The sequence below is a fragment of the Mytilus edulis genome, chromosome 3 (genome assembly GCF_963676685.1).
Source record: "Mytilus edulis chromosome 3, xbMytEdul2.2, whole genome shotgun sequence".
NCBI classification, from domain to species: Eukaryota; Metazoa; Mollusca; class Bivalvia; order Mytilida; family Mytilidae; genus Mytilus; species Mytilus edulis.
Genome location: NC_092346.1, coordinates 2,596,863 through 2,605,182, shown reverse-complemented (window position 1 = coordinate 2,605,182; position 8,320 = coordinate 2,596,863).

Here is an 8,320-nt window from a genome sequence, read left to right as displayed (position 1 = left end):
AAGACTAAATCTTGCAGGAATTCATACGACATCAGACCTTCGAGATAGACAGGAACAAGTCATTCTTCTTTTCCCATCTGAACTGTAGAGGAGAATGTTAGGGTAGATTTTCTATATGGAAAGACATCAATTGTTTGTCTGGAGTGAAGCTCTTAATATTACATGTTGTCTAAAAGTAGATTCTTAAGGAGGAAGTTTGACAAGGGAAAAATTCTATATTGTAGCCAATTTTACGCTCAATTTGTTTAGGTCACTATGATCTATATTGAGTTTTGACTTGACATCATTTAACCTAACATTAAGTTCTCGAGCTGCATCTAAAGATTCATCGATGTCACAATTACAAAGGTTTGACAATCCGGTGAAATCATCAGGGTTGTCCTTCAAGATTAAAAAACAGTACAAAATAATTCTTAAAATCTGAATACTCCTTCTGAGTCCTTGGAAGTGCTATCTAGATAAATGACTTCCTCATGTATCATAGTAACGGCTGATCTACTATGATACTGAACAATCGATTCGCCAGGAAATCTGATTAAGTGTGCAATCAATAGTTTTTTTTCTATGAAGTCATATTTTGAAAGACCATGCATAAGTCACCTTTAGTGGTGGACTGATTAATAAAGATACTTGTATCAAACTATATCTCACTGGGATCAGAATGTTCTCTAGTTTATAATGAAATAAAAATAAAGTGCACTTTTAATAGTATAAAAAGTTTATCCAGAGAAAGTGGGAAAAACATTGCCTAATCTAAGCTTAAAAAACCTGAATTCAGGTCATGTGCACACCCATGAAAACATGATACATGCACATTGTTCATAATCAAAACTGTATGAATTTCATAGATTTTTACCAGGTCTTTCAAAAAATCCATGCTTCATGGTACGTCCACCTGCTCCGAAGAGAGCTACAGTGGCTGCAAATAAATTTTCATTTTTCACTGCTAAAAAAACACGATGTTTACAGTGTTGTCTCACCTTAAAACATGTATATTTAATCATTTTTTTTTTTAAATATTTTAATCATTCAACCTGTGTTAATTGAAGTTAATTAACTTATTTTTACAACCAAATACAAAAGACATGATGACTTCCCTCCATGTCTATTTTTAGTCTGGGAATAACCCCTATTTTTTTATAACACCCTAAGGCCTACTAGTTCTCACCCAAAGAAACTTTTTTCCAGTCAGTAATTTGACAATCTTCTATATATTAGCTGAAACACAGACGAACAAGAACTTGATTCAGCTTTAAGATAACTGCAGTTGTGTCTGCTAGTGTAAGATTTGTCAGAGGCGGATTTAGGGGGGGGCAGGGGGCCCGGGCCCCCCCCCCCCCTTTTTGGGGAAAAATTTGGTTGTTTATATAGGGAATCACTGAAGCGTGACTGGAGCGGGCCCCCTCTTAGGTCAGTCAGTGGGCCCCCACTTATGAAAATTTCTGGATCCGCCACTGTTTGTAGCAAGAATGGTGATACAAAATTGTGTTATCATCAGTACGAGGATGGTCTAGGTTTGCATGAAGATATTATAAGATAAATGATAAGTATGTAAAAATGAACAAAAATACAGAAAGCAATAATTTAAATTTTTCGTTTTGAAGATTGCCTGTATGATGAGGTATCTTTGGATAATAACATTAACGGTACGAATTTCCCTGCACCAGATGCGCTCTTCGACAATACATGTCTCTTCAGTGATGCTCGTGGCAAAACAATTTGAAATTCAAACTCTACGAAATCACAAAATTTTGAAAAACGTGACTACATGAGCTAACGACGACATTCATGATTGGAAAATATAATGAGTTTCCGATAGTTTGCATATAAATGTAGCCCTGTGTTGTCCGTTATCTTGAACTCGTTAACTACACCCCTTCTTCGATACTTTGCACCCTACTAAATCTGATGGTACAGATAATCCTGTTATTCTCAACATTAATTCATGTAAAAAGAATCAGTCAGTTGGCATTTGTCTTTTTTAAATATCTGAAATTGTCATTACCCGTGTAAGTCTTCCGTACAAAAAACGACAATTTAGTAAATTTGAACAATTAAAGTAAACTTTTGAAGAGTCAAATTATGTTTTGCTATTTAACAACATGAATCAGTCGTCCAATTTTCACATGAAGTTAAATTGCGTCGTAAAGTTGGGGTTGTTTTGTTTTGTGTGGGTTTTTATCTGGTATGTCCCTTTAAACATTAACCATGTAGCATATTTAATTGTGTAAACTATTGTCTGTAAATTCCTTTCATGTATTGCGTGAGACATATGGTTAACGATTGTATTTTTAACAAATTGTCAAATGAACTATAGATTGTCTAACTATTTAGTTCCAAAAAGGAGGAATCACATCAAAGGAAATGTTGATGGTTTGATAAAATATGTGAATAATTTCTGAAGTACTTTGTGCTCTCATAAAAACCCACCTTGTTTATCTTTTTCAAAGGGTTTATAGATGTTTTAAAATATTTTCAACGGTACCATTTCTAAACTTTGTATCGGATTCTAAGATTCAATCAGCACCCGTGCAATATACATACTTGACCTCAAATTTTCGACCTGATCATTAATAAAGAAGCTCGACATAGTGACCCCTTCAAAACATTGTTTACAGAGTGAACGATATGAGTCCCAACCCCCGAGGAGGCACATTCTCTGTCAGCATTTCGAAGCCGTAAGTCATATAGCCTAACCAGTATAACACCGTGCGGGAAAACATGTTATCATAACACCACATGCTGTAGTTTCAAATCCGTTATCTGACAACAAAAATGTTTTTATCTGTTTTGTTTAAACTAAAATTATTTGCATATGGTCAAAATATAGTTTCAAATATAAAAGGCATAATATACGTCTGTTCTTGTTTCAGCTGGGTTCCGTATACATCTTAAATAATGTAGATAGTCATAATGCAAAAGAAAACTTTACGATTTTTTTTCAAATATACCACATATCTTTCAATCCGCATAAACAGAACATAAGACAGAGGGTCCGACAACACAGTTATTTCGTAATGCATTTCTTTATGACAATAAATGGAAATTACTTGACTCAAAATTCACGAACCCGAATTTTCAATTGTTTCGTGAATACTCCCTAGTATATAAGACATGTTCAGTTAAAATGTTCACACTTTTTAGTATTTGATCTTTGCCCTTACATTAATGTTACATTTTCATATTGTCAAGTTTATTTCACACCAAGTCATTGCAAAGATAAGACATATCATGTAGTTTGTATCAATCTTGTTTACCAAGTTTTGCCCATTTACAAATTTCGAATGAACTGGTGATTACTCAAAAACCATCAACGCATTATAAAATTGCGAACTATTTGTGTCTAATCAAAATGTTGTAAAAATCAAAATGTTAACTATAGAATGCTCAATTCAAAACAATTATCATTCCTGAAACTAGCATGTGCCCACAATAATACGAAGTTGTATGAATATTAAACAAGCACATGTTTTCATATGATACAATGTAGAAAAATAAAGGTTCAAACCACATACCTTAGAACTGTATTTCACATTTATGTATTGCTGATTTTTAACAAAATATTTTGCACTTTTATCACAATATCTCTGTGCCTGTATGAACAAAAGCACTGACACGTCTTTTCAACAGGAGTTTAAACATGATCTTTTTGTTATATGCTTTTGAATAGTTTGTGCGCTTTTATCAATAATTTTCATGTTTAGTTTTAAAATGACAAACAACAAATTACAAGAATTGAGATAAAATCTGTTTTTAAAAGCTTCTTCGAACAGGACGTTTATTACTTAACCTTTCGGTAAAGTATTTATTTGCTGAATATGACAGGGATGATATAGGTTTAAGTATTAGTATTGTATTGTTCAAATGACGTACATTGTAAGATTCGCTCAAATAGAAAACAAATCAACTGAAAGAAATATGAGAATATCCTATTATGTAAACTGTCGCATACACTATAATTTATCACTTCACAGTCTTACAAATTATGTATTACAACATATGCTTCTATTAACAATTAACAATTCAATTCAATTTTTTCAATTCAAAGTTTTATTGCCATATAAACTATACAGTTTGTGACATATAACAACAACAAAAACAAATAAAGACAATAACTAAGTAACTCAATATATATACACAAATTCAGGTAAATATTAAAGGGTCCCCTGTCCTCAGTTCCATTGACTTTTTTATAAAGGATCCTAGTTTATTCACTTGTGTTGGTGTTGATGGGTTAAGTATATATATAACTTTGTCATTGTCAGTGAGATTAGCAAATGAATTACTTTCTCTGTTAATGCAATTAAAATATGTTAATCTAATATTTGAATTATGAGAACAATTTATTAAGAAATGTTTCTCATCATCTAGTACTTTGCATTTTTTAACGCATAGGGGAAAATGAATAAATCTTGAATTTCGTTTCTTCCTGTACATTTGCATCATATGGTTCAACGAATGTAAAAAGAAAGGATAAACTGCCGGAAACTTTGTTTTATTTTATGGAAAGCCTCAGCTGTCATATATTAGAGATTTACATAACGTTATGCTGAAGCTTTCAATGTAAAGTTAATACAGCGTGATGATGAATCAAATCATCAAAATGAAATAATAAAATGCTAAGTTGAATCTGCGTAGTGTTGACTTGCAACTTCAAGTGTTGATGTTGTTAAAGCATCGTGGTAAGCCATGGCGTTATGATGATATGCTTATAACACGTAACGTTGAGTTGAAACTACATATTGTTAAGTTGACATTACACGATGTTAACTTGATACTGGATAATGCTTAGACGTACTCTTCGATTGCTAGGATAACAAATGAAACGAAAAGTTGAACTTCATGGTGTTGACTTATTATCAATAAATGTAAAGCTTGGATATCACAACGTTATATCATTATAATGTCACGTTAGGTTTATCATAATGTATGTAAACTTTAAACTGCACGATGTAAAGCTTAACTAGCATAATGTTATATAACTATAATGCCACGATAAGCTAACCATACAATATGCTCACTAGAAATTACACGACGTACAGTTGAAGATACGTGTTGTTGAGCTAGGATTGCACAATGTTATATCATTATTATGTCATGATAAGCTTACCATAAATGCGCTCACTAGAAATTACACGACGTAAAGTTGAAAGTACGTGTTGTTGAGTTAGGATTGCACAATGTTATATCATTATAATGTCATGATAAGCTCACCATTCAATATGCTTACTAGAAATAACACGACGTAAAGTTGAAAGTACGTGTTGTTGAGCTAGGATTGCACAATGTTATATCATTATTATGTCATGATAAGCTTGCCATACAATGTGCTTACTAGAAATAACACGACGTAAAGTTGAAAGTACGTGTTGTTGAGCTAGGATTGCACATTGTTGGTAGATCATTATAATGTCCCGATAGGCTTATCATACGATATGCTCAATAGAAATTACACGACGTATGTTATACACTTATCCAGGAATTACTTTTAGCCCGATAATATACTCTTACGAAATACTCTTATCCTGGAAATTTCATTTTTTCCAAATAAATATACTTAAAGTATTAACAAGCGGTTCTTTTATTTGAGATCGTAAGTTATATTGATGAATTGTATTTTTTATGCATTTACTATTAATATTGTTACAAATTCATTTAAATTATACCGAAATAGGAATCATAGCTGCCGAGATCTAAAATAATGTCTCCCGTGTATCTGTTACCCTCTTAGAAAACTTGAAATAGGAACCAGCTCTAGTTCGCGCTATTTCCGAAATCCGTAATATCAAGATGAAGTTTTCAACAATATTGATGCTGTTTAACTTTTTATTATTTCTTCTGATGAAAAGTGTCAACTCTCACAGAGATGAAAAAGAAAAGGTATGTATTAATTGTTTGTGAATATTTTTTAATTGATAAAAACCTTGCACACACATTTCAGATTTATTGTTCATCATAGTGCAAGTAAATGCCGATATCGTTTTGACAAATAAAATTCACTCGTGTCAAAATAATTTAATCCAAATGATTAGAGATAAAAAAAAAAAAAAAAAAAGATACATGTTTGTAACTTATAACGCTCCAACCATTGTACCAACTTATACTATTTGATTATATTGACATGTTCTCAAATACCGAAAATATATTGTGAGGGTCCAAGAAAAAAAACTTTATGGTTTGTCGAGGAAGAAAAAGTGATAAGTTTAGATAGGTAAATGTTCTAATAAATCTAATAACTCATTCAATCTATTATTTTTAAGATCAAACTCTTACATTATATGACAATGGGACGATCATTTTATTTTGCGAGGGTGTAAAGGGGGGGGGGATTGAAATATGTGTAACTTAAAAAACTTTATTCTTTGTGGATAGGAGAATAGGAGTAGATACAATACCTTCAACTCGATATTTCAATTTTGCCGGTGATTAAACAGTTGTAGCAATTAATCAATCGGAGAGTACAGCCTCAAATCCTGTACAGCAACACAAACATTATCACAATTTTTAGTTTTATTTAGTGTTTTTATTATATTATTGATCATTTTTTAGAGGATACACAGTGTATACATATAATACATAAAAGAAAAATAGCAGATCGATTGGTTTAGGCGTGCTCGCATTTAAATGAACTTACTCCTGGTAAGCTCATACTAGTATATTATTTATTTTTTCCTTTCTCAATAACTCTTCAATTCAAGTTTACAAAAACGACGGATTTTTTTACTTAAAAACGTGTTTTCTCATTTAAATGTGTATTTTGATATATATGGACTTTCGTATTTTCCTACAATAAAAATCAAATAATTTAATAGTTTATACAACATGTTTCAAACATAATAAATACACATCAAGCGTATGATCCAAAGTTAATACCGACACAACAGACCAAAGCCAATTAACTAATAAAACCTCAATGCGTTGACCTTAATAGACCTTTGATAAGAGAATTACAGGCGTGAAAAATGATTAGAGATGTACAAATAAATATAAATTAACCTTGACCGCAGATAATTGATAGCTTTTAATGACCGTCTATAAGAACGATCACAGACAATATACCATAATTACGAAAGTAGTTATTGTTGATATAAAGCCTGTAAACGTCCAGCAGGAAATATTTCAAGATACCCAGTCTGATTTGTTCGAGTACTGAAAAATAATTATTTTTATTATACAAATATTTGGGCTTAAGAGCAACACGTTATGTTACAGAAAACTTCCTTGGCGTCAGTGAATAAAAAGCGATGAATGTAAACTAACTGACGCCAACATTATACTTAACTATCCGAGCAGTGTGCGCGGCACACTGTGTGAATGCTTGAGGATATTTTTTCTCTAGTATCATGTAATTCACGCAGTTCTGTCATATTGTAAATCAAGAACAAAACAAATTACATGCTACCTGCAGTTGACACAAAACACACAGTATGTACATAAAATGATAGTGTGTTCTCAGATAATTAAGGATAATTTGCCGCTAAAATACTGTGCCTGAGCTAGCCACATATCTTTGACAGAAATGCGTCACCATAGGGGTATTTGTATACACGTGTGTGTACGACTACCAGTCTACTTGTCTCAGAGTACTTTAGCAAGCCGTTCCCGATCGGTATAGCCTTACTTGATTTTCCACGTGGTACCGAATAAGAGTAAATCTTTGTGGGCATAGACCGACGTGAAATAGAGCTGTTGAGCAATCAAGATGAGACTATTCCTCGTTAAGGCACGTAGGCACCCTAACTACTCAGAAAATGTTCATAAATGTCTGGCCTGATCATTTAAAATAGTAACATAACATGAACCATAAAGGCACAACATCTTCATAAAAATCGGCGGTGTTGGGGCGGCTGGAGGGTTGATTTGAATTTTGCACTTCTATACTGCTACTAACTATCAATGCAACTGACTGAATAAACCTGACAAAGATTGAAAAATTAACACGTGCACCAAGTCATGAGACGGTTAAGAAAACATTGCCGTCTCTACCACAGACATCATAAATCTAGTAATAAAATGTGTATCGTCCACCTAAATAAATAATGATTTTAACAGAAGCCGAGTCGGACAGAACATGAAACATTAATATAAACATCAATTAAAAATTTCTAATATATTTAATACACTAACAGTGTTTACAAAACAATTTTGAGCTAAGCTATACAGGTACCACCGCTCTAACCCCCCTTTGTGTGTTTTAATGTATCGAAATAAGTAGTATATGCAACTGAACCTACCATTACAATATTAATAAATCTGTCAACAACCAGTCATTACTAATAAGCCTTCAAATAAATAAAGTGAATGGAGAGCCATTAACGAC